Source organism: Mycteria americana (assembly GCF_035582795.1).
Source record: "Mycteria americana isolate JAX WOST 10 ecotype Jacksonville Zoo and Gardens chromosome Z unlocalized genomic scaffold, USCA_MyAme_1.0 Scaffold_18, whole genome shotgun sequence".
NCBI classification, from domain to species: Eukaryota; Metazoa; Chordata; class Aves; order Ciconiiformes; family Ciconiidae; genus Mycteria; species Mycteria americana.
In genome coordinates, this window is record NW_027445436.1 from 9,864,615 (window position 1) to 9,876,616 (window position 12,002).

A 12,002-nucleotide genomic window follows, 5' to 3' on the forward strand; every position below is an offset into this window, starting at 1 on the left:
AGCCAGGAGACACGGTCTATGTACAAACCTGGAAAGATGAGCCCTTGAAAGAAAAGTGGAAAGGACCTCATACAGTGCTATTAAAAACTTATACAGCGGTAAAGGTGGATGGGATCGACTCCTGGATTCATTATACTAGAGTAAAGAAGGCGCCAGACCAGGACAAGTGGACCTCCATGCCAACTGGAGAACTGAGACTCCGATTAACCAGGGACTGTCAATGAATTGTATCAAGGTTTTTCTTTTAGAATACTACTATTGAAATTACTCCTAGGACACTCTCGGAAAGTGTTATTAATTTAGCATGATTACAATGAAAATTGTATCTGTGACGTTGATTAACCTAGCATTTACTTTTTGTAACAGAAATCTAGCCTTAAAACTTGTCCAATCCTTTGGAAGAACCCATAATGTCAGCAGTATAATGGCCTGTTCACCATTACCTAAATCCGCAGCCGATTCCCTCGAGTGGGGAATTTTAACTTTAGATTTAAACCGAAGCTTTCTTCAGTCTCCAAATTATCTCCTTTCAGAGTCAAATGTGGTTGTACAATCTAACAGGACAAGTAGAACTATTAGCGAATGCAACCAGAGCAGGATTACAAGATTTAAAACACTCAATTACAGGAAACTTCAAAGATGATGTTGCAGAACAGGCTAACCTTAAATTTAATGTTATTACATGAACACGGGGTATGTGGGTACCTAAAACTGAAAAACAAAGGCTGTTGCATCCATATCCCCAATATAACTGACGAAATAAAACAAGTGGCAAAATCAAGTAGAAATATTCAGGCCTCTAAACAAAATATTACAGAGTTTTGGATTCTCCCTAACTGGATGGTTGGCAAGTTTACTTCAAATGATAATTGTAATTGTAATCATCATGATAATCATCTGTATTGTTGTTAGTTGTGCCTTAAAATGTGTTAGATGACTAATTGTACAAGTTATTAATGAGAACTAATAATGAGACATATGAGGACTATGAAGAAAAGTCTCATAGTCTCAAGGGGGGGAATTGTAGTCTAACAGTGTAGTCTATCAGGAGCAGGTGGAAGGCCAAGGCTTATGTAAAGTTGATAAGGAGGATTCAGACTGGAATGTGGAACATCTAAACAAGAATTACTGTCCTTGGGAGAGAAGCAGATCCTGGAGAAATATGTAAGCTAATTAAGCAGATATGTAAGCAGATTTTATCCTCTCTTTTCATTGAATTCAATCCATATGTAGTCTTTCCTTTCTGTAGCCATGTCTGTGACCCCCCAAATAAGTCCCACCATACTTTAATATATTAACCTCTTGCTATTTTGCTCATAGGTATCCTCAGTAACATTACGTTGAGCACTTATAAAGCACACTTCAAAGAGAATAATGGAGTATGCAGGAAATAGCTAGCTTGTGAGCCTAACTTCAGCTATACGAAAGATATAAGAATTACTAGTAAGAGAAGAGAGTGCAAAACATCTAGAAATATGTTAAAGACTAAGTGCACTCAAAAAAGGGATCACAGCTGTGCAATGTACTAGAACTGCTGAACATGTTCTTTTTCAAATTGTTACAAATGAGAAACCACTGATGAAAATTGCCTAAATTTCAGGAAAGCACATACTACAAGATCTACACATTGAAGAACTGAAATATAAATACAGAAATTTACTGAATGGACTAGAGAAGACATAAGAAATGAAGGTGGGGAAACAGAAGCATAATTAAAACAATGTATAAATAAAATGTACAAGAAACCTTTGAGTTTGGTCCTGTGCAATTTGTTCTTGAAGACTGTTTTTTTTGGATCAGAGATTCCTAAACTTTTTAGTATTACTAGGCTGTCTCTGATACAACCAGACACATCATTAAGTGTTTAAAGACTTGTTTTATATATCTGGTACAGTTGTGGGTTTTGTGCAAAGCAGTATCTATTATAAATGCTTAGAAAACTACATCTCCATCTATCAATAAATGGAAACAGTCCAAGTTACAGATAGTGGAAGGCTTTGGCTGTAAAAATCAGAATTAGCTAGAGTGTGCTGCACAAGCAGCTTTACTCTTCTGCCAGGTGGACCATTGTTAGTGCTTTGCTTACTTGTCAGTATATTGGATATGTAGGGTAAATACTTGGGGTGCCAATACAATGTCAGGAGAAGCTTCCACAAGGCTACTGAATCATAAAGTCCCCCGATTCCAATATTCGCCAACTGTTGGTATTGGTCTCTGTGGATATCTGATTTAGAAACTGAGTCTAAATGTATTGTTTCTCTTCCCTCAAATTTAATGGGTGGAAAAGAAAACAAACTTTGTCATTCCCTTCCCCTTTATTTTTGGTTTATTAGTATCATAAAGGATGAGTTATTAGGGAAACAGTTCTGAGAGACTTCGACTTCTCCAGACTGTTACTTCTTTATCTTTTTTTAAGTAGTTATTTATTTTGCTTAATTTGCACAGGTTGAAATGTAAATCACTCCTTGGATTGTGATGGGGTAGGAAAATCTTTCCATGCTGCTCCCTGAAAACTCAAATAAACAGCAGAGACTATTTGTAAGAAGTATTCTTGGCTTTATTCTTATCTATTACCATGGTTTACAGTGTATTAGGCTATAGATTATTGCAACTATTTACTAAGGCAGATAACACCTTTTACTCTAATAACACCTGACTTACAGTACATCACATGAATTGGTTTCTATTATCTGATGCTTTATATTTATGGAGGAGGTAAAGGAGAAGAGATGTCTAACTCCACGATTTTTCTATGTATATTGTACTACATCCATTTTTTTCTCTCATGGTTTCTTGATGGCAAAAACAACTGCCTTCATAAAAATATAAACAAATATTTCAACATTGAAAAAGAGCTACATTGTTCAAAGTGTGTTTGGAACACCTTAACAGTGTCTTGTTTGACACCATTTCTGGGCTTATTTTTAACAAGAATATAGCTGACTTTGGTTAAGAGTTCCTCAATTTGCCGTACTTTATTAAGAGGCCCAATAAACTTGATTCTGTTCTTGATTATCTGTCTGAAAATGCTAGCTTAAATTTAGCCATGTTTAAATAACACTAAATCAATGGAAGATCAATGTTGAATATAGCACTGCCTCTTGGAGACTTTGATCAATGGAGAATTTGGTGGGTTTTATCTGATTGAGACTTGGGCTGAGACCAGACAATCACATGAAAATAACTACTTGAAAGTTAATATATTTTCCTTTTCCTTTACTTTGTGCTCTGTCTACAGTACAAGGGACCTGTGACAAATGCTGTATGGCATATGTTATAAAACATGTGCAAAATATATAGTCGTTGATTGATTCCATAGGCTGCAACATATTTCTTTTCCTGGCCCCACATCAATATATCTCTGTGTCTGTGAGGATGGGAGAAGCTCAAAATGTTAATGCTGTCACTAGTTTTTGCCATATCTTTTGACTAGGGGATCTCTGTCAGCTATTAAATTGCCCTGTGGGCCCCAAATGTCAGCATATGAAACCCCCAGTTTGTAATTTAAAAAAAATTATATTCATAGATAACTGGATATGCCCTTAGAAGCTACATTTTCAGTAAAATCAGTTCTGTCCCTGGATATTTACAGATATATTGATCTCTCTCTAAGCTCATGTGTCTACAGAACCACTTTAGGGGCATTCAGGTGAAGGAAGAGAGGTGCTGTGAGAGACCAAGGCTTCGCACTGCCAGAAAGCTTCTTCCTCCCTGGAGATCCTCCCTCCCATGGTTGATGGAAAGATGAGCATCCAATCTACAATCGCTGCAGGAAACAGTACAAGGAGATCTCACCTGATAAATATAAAGAGCTTTTTTTTAAACCACAGCTTTTTTAAAATCCTCATTTCCAGTTTGTTTTTTTACATACCGTATCCCCTGTCCTCCTAATCCTTTGTGTAGCTATGTTTGAGAGACAGCTACTTACAATTTGTGGTGGAAAGTTTAGAAATACTTCTTCAGGCCAGTCTGTAGTTACCCAAACTGCAAATTGGTCAGGATGCAGAACGAGTCCGTTATTGGACCTCAGAGGGGTAAATGCTGCTTATCCCACTTTCATATCACACTAGTGATAGTGTTGCTCAAGAGAAGTGATTGCACTTTTGCTCATCACACAGAGAATCATCTACTAACCAGATTTTCATACTGCAGCTTTGCAGATTTCTACACTCTGCATTGTATGAGCTCTTCAGCTTACTGCCGGTAGAAATCTCAGAGCTCCTGTAACACTACTGAGTTCCCTTCCTGGAAATAGCCCATATTGTTACTTATCTGTGAACTAACTTCTAGAATTTTAGTATTGTCTTATAATTTCAGACTCTCTTTGCACATTCAATGATCATTTTATCCCTTCTGAAATGATGAAGTCTGCATTATCCATTTAACATTTTCATAAACTAACTTTGGAAATAGATAGCCCTTATATCTGCATCTGCATTTTTGCAGTTCTATCTTTCTCAACAGCTATAGTGTTAGGTCATTATGATGTAAACATTTATCTTAATTTCCATGTGCCTACTTTTAGACACTTTAATGAGTCTACCTACATTCTCCACAGAAATAAAGCTAAAAAGTAATCTGGATACCCTTTATTGTATTAAAAAAATAGAAATATAGTAAAAAAAGAGAAGAAATTGGACTACACACCAGACTTTTATGTGCATAAATCTTGTTGGGATAAATCTTACTCTAATTGTTTGACTTTTGTGACAGGCAATTCTAGTAACAATAACTATCAGGTTGCCTGAGAAAGAGATACATTGGAAACCAGATATCGTTGCTCACAGTATTATGTGGAAAGGAAAAGAGGAACACGGTCAGATTTAACTCTACATAAACTTATAGAAGGAAAGACAGGGGATTCAAACTCTCATAGGCAAGATTAAGGAACAAAGACACAACTTGAATCTCCAGGTTGTGTCCAGACAAAGTGTAACACTACTGATCAAACAAGTCACATAGCTGGCCATGGGTATTTAGAGTAAATCCCCAAATGCCAGCATCCCACCTTTTAGAATAGCCTAGTTGGGATCCAGCAGAGGGCATTATCTGTGGGTGTAATTTTACTGATGTATTAGGAGCTTTTGAAAAATATGCTTTTAATATTCCTCCAAGTCATTGTAGATCATGAAGAAAAAAGGAGAAATTTCAACTGAAAAATCAGACTGTAACAGAAAATAGCAATGAATTCTCCTGTATACAAAGAAAAAAACCTGAATACTGCATGAATTGTTTTGTGGTAAAATATCTGACATTACCAATAGTGAATAAATGCTAACCTCTGCCTTGTCCTAGTTTTACCCACAGAGTATTTGGATGTCAATCCATAGGTACCAGTAGCAGACACCATTTAATTTCCTGTGACTATTTTCAGGCACAGTGTGTTCCATTTTCAATATTGTTAGAAATTTCCAAAACTACCTACTTGATGGTAAACATGAAAAAAATCTCATCCCCCCAACTCTCTCTGGCATTTCTCTTCACCCCAGACTTGATGCTGAATGATTATTCAGTACAGGTTAGAAAAAGAATTTAGTTTTCATGTTAAACTACCCAACTCCTTTTGCTTTATTTTTTGTTCTTGTCATTTGTTCAGACAAAAGCTGGAGATGTTTGATGTGTATTATTTATTCAACCCTTATGAATGAAATAGGGAAATGTTTAAAATAAGCTGGAATAGTATTTCTTGGTGTACAGTCTCCCATTTAAATCATGTTCAAATTTTGTCTTAAACTCCTATCTGTTTTTCAATGCAATTAATGTCCCTAGGTTTCATACTTGCTGTCTTTAAACATGCTGTCATTTAGTCATTAGTTATCCCCCTTGTCTGTCTATTTGGCTTCTGATTCCAGGCCTTTTGCCAATCTTTTGGGTTTTTTGCATCCTCCTGTGTAATTCATTGTTTCAGATCAGTGAATTGTTTATTGCCCGCTACCCAAATAACAACTAACATTTCAAAAAGACACTTCCCTAAACCAACTTACACCAACACCAGAAGCAACAGTTGTGATTCATTGGTCCTGACACCCGTGTCCAAAATGAGATGTGGCGCTTCTCAGGCAGCCTCAGCTCCTTCTACAGCCGAGGAGAGAAACAGGCACCTCCAGGGAGTGATTTCACTTTCCTAATTCCTGTGGTAAAAGGAACCAAACACGATGAGCACAACTTAAAAAATCCCAAAGGTAGATAAAAAAAATTAACTTAAGTGAGAGCCACCAGACTAGATTATGTGGTTGATCATGCCATGCCAAAAGTGGAATTGGACACTGTCCTGGTTTCGGCTGGGATAGAGTTAATTTTCTTCCTAGTAGCTGGTATAGTGCTGTGGTTTGGATTTTAGTATGAGAATAATATCGATAACACACTGATGTTTTACTTGTTGCTAAGTAATGTTTACACTAGTCAAGGACTTTTCAGTCTCCCATGCTCTGCCAGGTGCACAAGAAGATGGGAGGAGGCCCAGCCAAACTGACCAAAGGTCTATTCCATACCATATGATGTCATGCTCAGTATATAAACTGGGGGGAGTTGGCTGGGGAGTAGCGATTGCTGCTCGGGGACTGGCAGGGTGTTGATCAGCAGGTGGTGAGCAGTTGTATCATTGTTTTTTCCCTGGGTTTTGTTCCTCTCTCGCTCTCTTGTTGTTTTCCTTTTCATTACAATTTATTATTATTATAATTTTTTTTCCCAATTATTAAACTGTTCTTATCTCAGCCCACAAGTTTTCTTGCTTTTGCTCTTCTGATTCTCTCCCCCATCCCACCGGGAGGGGGGAGGGTGAGCGAGCGGCTGCGTGGTGCTTAGTTGCCGACTGAAGCTAAACCATGACAGACACAAATTCTTGTGATTAAAAGTGAAAGAAGTTTCTCTGCCTCATCCATTGGAGTAGTAGATCATGGATACTGACATACGGAATCTAGTTTTTGTTTATTGGTTAGAAAAATACTTACCTGAACTTCAGTTTAAGCAACAAGGCACGTCAAGTGCATTTCTCAAACACTTAAAACTGGCCTGATTGCAAAGAGATAGAGTAGGTGACTTCTTTTAACCTTGTTGATAGACCTATCATTAAATTTCTAGTCTTCATAGAAAGGAATAGACAGAGAGGCTGGTAGAAACATGAAACAAAACAGAACCAAACAGCACCACCACCACACTAACGAAATTCCTTACTTCAGGTTGAAATGCTTATATATATATATATTTACATTCATATATGTGTGTATAGATATAACATAGATGGTTCCATATAATTCTGATTCAGTTTGAAATTCAGGTTCTGTGATTAATTATTCATGTTATTTGGCTGTGATAATCTATTTTAGCAGCAATTTAACTAAGATGGCAATCATATATTTAAGAAATCTTGAAATCTGTTGTAGGTCCCCTTTTGTTTCTTCCTTTTCTTTTTGCTGTTCTCAAAACAGAACTTTGCTGTTCTCCACAGATGATATTGCATATTGACCAGCTGGAATATTGCTGCCAAAACTTGGATTCCTTAAGAGAGAACTCCCCCTCAAAGCTGAGTGCTTATCTAGTTGTTAGTCATCTTTGAAGCTGATTATAACTTTGACACATTGAATCAAGGTCAGAGCACAATGCTTGGTTCCAACTCAAGAGCAAATGATGAATATGTCTGAGGAAAATAAAGATTAGTCTCAAATTACTATTGCATACAATGAACTCTGCTTCCAGACAACATCATTAGTTCACATGAGGAGTGGAAGAGATGTATCTGACAAACACATTTATCTGCCTTGGTTATAAGAGTGCCTTTCCTTTTTTTAATTACTATAAAACCTCCACCTTTGCAGATCATCAGGGTGCACTGTGGTAACATTAGGTAGATTCATGCTTTTTGTCCTTTCCCACAATGATGATTATAATTCATGACTTTGCATTTGATTTACAAGGACCATACAAATCTGACAGGGTATTGACTGTGTCATGACATTTATGCTGCCTAGGTGTTCACATTTGCTCAGATGCCAACTTTTTCATTGGCAATATTATTAAGATTAATCTTTTTCCAGATTAATTTTAAGATTAAGCTTTTTCCAATTTTCACTTTTCTAATCCTTCTCATCTCTCCTCCAAGCAAAAGGAAAAGGTAATTAATACTTTTGGTGAATAATTATGAAGTCTGTAAAATTTACAGCATTAATTTTGTTGAAAATGCCTTATGCTACCAAAAGAATTTACCTCAAGGTACTAAAGGATGTGATACACTATGTACACTATGATACTCATTAAATGTCACATGTTTTGCTTCAGAAGTCCATGCATTAAAATGCATTGGTTTAGATACTGGATTTAATATACTTTCTCCATAAACTACAGCTTCTTTATCTTTTCCATACTAGTGTCTGGTGTGCTTCACTGTCAGTTAGAAGAAGGTAAATACATAACCGATGATGTGACCAGTTCAGGATAATACACTGAGTTTATTATCACAGTTTTGAGGAAGTCTACTTTGAGGGTAGGACAAAGAAGATGCTGTTGTTTCATCCAAAGCAGTGAGAATGCAAAACTTATAGAATATAAAGGTTTTAGATGCTGATAAGCAACCAGACTAAGATATCAGCATAAAAAGTGTGAGGGGGAAAAAAAATGTGGGATTAATTGCATTATTCTGAAATAGGTGCTGTTGCCGTGAAGAGCCGAAATCAGAACTCAATAGTCGGGATGACTATTAAGCAGGTATTCTTTATTGCAGCGCTGGGCAGCACTGGGGATTGCTCCGCCACAAGTGCTCCCCCAGGTTAGCACAACACATCAGTTCATATACAGAAAAATCATACATATTCATCCGATTTCCTGAAAAGGGCAGTTTTATGGTGATGAGTTCCCAGAATTCATTTACATAGTCCAAGCATGCGCAGTAAAATTAGGGTTAGGGTCTTTTCACCCTCCCGGTGGTCTTCCATAGTCTTCCTCATGTTGTCCGCTAGTTGAATTTTGGGCTTCCTTCATCCATATATAGTCATTGAATTAGCTCATCAGTCCTTCAGCCTGGGAATGTTACAAGGGGGTCGATTTAAGCTAGTTCTTTGGTGCTTATCTTTGGCACAATCATCCTGAGTTCCTGTTATCAGTGATTTAATTAGGAAGCCTAACGAGCTTGCTCAAGGCCTGTTTAGTCCTATCAGGTAAGAAGTCACAGGAAATGTCCTATCATCAACTCTGCTCAGCAGGTAACTAAAACTATCTTTGCAGGGGAAGAGAACAAAAGAGAACAAGGATGCAAGTGAAACTAAAAAAATGTAAGTCTATGTATCACAGTAAGGTCTTAGTCAGGGATTGTCAGGGATTTAACCCTTTCATTCCCCCCTTTTCTTTTTGAGGGCTTGTAGCTTACTTGCTACAGTCCTCAATATACAGTCTTATTACCCTCTATACATAGGCTTTTCTCTGCTAAACTCTCTAGGAGCCTGACCTTTCTTTTGCTTCAGTTCATGCCCTTATTTCTTGAAGCACTTTACCCTTTAAAGTGTTTTGCAGTTTTGTATGCACTAGCATGCCTCTTCAGCTCTTCTTAAATTTCCTGTTAAAAAAAAAACAAGCAAGCAAGCACATGCACAGAGATTATCTGGTAAACTGACACAGCCTCTTCATGTAAACTAAGAATTGCTTAAATATTCACCAAGTCTAACTCTTACTGGACTACTATTGGAAAGGAGTTACTTTGTTTTTCTTAAGTATGATTTAACACGTGTTTTCATGGACTGCAGCTCTGAAGTTCTTGTCTGCAATATAAATCATACATGGAATACTGAGTTAAGTTTTAAAACCTTTTGTTCTTTTGTTCTGGCTCTAGAAAAATGCTGGAAGTATATGGTATCTCCAAAGGAACCATATTTCCACATCTATCTAAACATATTGTTGTTAATAATCGCTCTTTGAAAATCCCAGATTTGTTCAAGGGAGCCTTAAGGTGATCATTGCTAGTGATCAGGATGCTAGCAGATGGGATCAATTATCCCAGTTCTTCCCCTTGAGTTCTTATGCTTTCCCTGCTGCATCTGCTCTTTGTGTCTGTTGACGAGATAATGTTGCCTTGGTGTAAAATAACTCCCGAAATACACAAAGTATGTTTAGAGAGGAGACATTGTTTTATTCTGCACAAGGTACAAGGTGGAATATTCCCACAAATCAAGCACACCTACTGTAATTCTCTTCAATATTTATACATGAAAGATAACACACAATGCCTATCCAATACATAATCATTAGACTGACTAAGCCTTGGTAACTGTTGGGCTCCCATCTAACTATTCAGCTGATGGCTAAAAGAATTAAATTTTAGTTTCTTGTATGACTGAATTCAGTACTAAGCTGTATCACCCAGTAAGGCATTACAAGCTACATAGCAATTTTCAAGAAGAAATAAAGGCTTAACGGTTGGTAACACATGTACACAGTCAAGGACTTGGAGAAAAAAAACATAGAGAAAGGACCAAAGGAAGAAGGGAGCTTATACTAAAGGGCAACCTAAGACAAGGAGAAAGAGCACATGAACTAGAGACTAAAGCAAAACAAACCAAAAATAGGGTAAAGAATAAGAGACTAGGCTTCAGAAGGAACATTTTTGAGCACTGCTACAGCTAACATACACACTGAGAAATAGTAAGAGAACACTACTACAATTTCCATATATACAAGCTGGGTAGATCAGCTGCCAATTATGCTCACAGGCCACTCTTAGCTGGTGAAGGTCATTAGCACTAAGTAAAGGCCCTCCCTTCCAGGAGAATCCCTGATAGTCTTGTAACACCTAAGCACAGCACCACTGAAATGTTAGTTTATTTCACCTTCAGAAAGTAATATATATTTTTTCAGAAATATCTGAAACTTTAGAAATTTGCTAGACTCTTACCTCTTCTCTTGCCTTTGTACACCTGGATGTTTAGATCAATAATCAACTCAGTAATAGGCAGAGAACAAAGTTAAGTAATTTGTGCCTACCTTTTGTAAATAAGGGCAGAATTGCTATAGTAACAGCAGAAGACACTCAGTCACTGTGACAAAAATGTGGCAACCTGATAGAAAAGGCTAATGAGGGAATTCCATTTCAGCTGAATTTCATTAAAATCAGCCTCTCCCCACTGCAAGGGAAAAAAAAAAGTGGCCAATTAGGTAAAGACTAGGCTAATATTACCCTAATTTGGAAAGGAATTTTGTCTGAAAGAGGTAAGATAGGCTATAAAATACACAGACAATGAAAGGAGCCTAGACAAAGGAAAAATAGCATTGGTTTATGTTGTTATGTCCCCATCTGACTTCTTCGCTGTGAAGGTGAACTCCCTGGTTTCACTGGACTGATATCTTTGATAAGAGTACTATGCATTTCTGTATTGTGGCTTTCTGGTTGACTCCTATGCCTAAACTATCAATTTCCCTCAATTCCTCCTTACCTTCTTCTTTCTGTTGGAAAGACTGGGGTTTGTAGCAGAGCCTCAGCCATCAGGGACACTAGTCACAGTCAGAAATGGGCTGGTAATTCAGGAAAAGGTCAGTAGGACCTAGTATGTAGTCTATAATTATTAACAATACCATTGCTGAGGTAAAGAGACTCAGATATGCTCTGGAGAGTAAGTAGTTTGATGTGCATCATGCAGCACCTAGTAGCCACATTGACTCTTGGCCACAGTGTTCATCTTAGAGACACCGTTGAAGTTGTTCCCCTGGCAATGCCTTGGAAGCCCTTCTGAAATTCAGGTTGATTTGCAAACATGCATGAGTACAGGCTTAGGTGTGTGAGTTCAAATACTCAAGTTTGACACTTTGGGCATAAATAGCTTTAGGAAAGGATTATCACAGAATCACAGAACTGTATAGGTTGGAAAAGACCTTTAAGATCATCGAGTCCAACCGTAAACCTAACACTACCAAGACCACCACTGTACCATGTCCCTAAGCACCTCATCCAAACGTCCTTTAAATACTTCCAGGGATGGCGACTCAACCACTTCCCTGGGCAGCCTGTTCCAAGGCTTGATAAC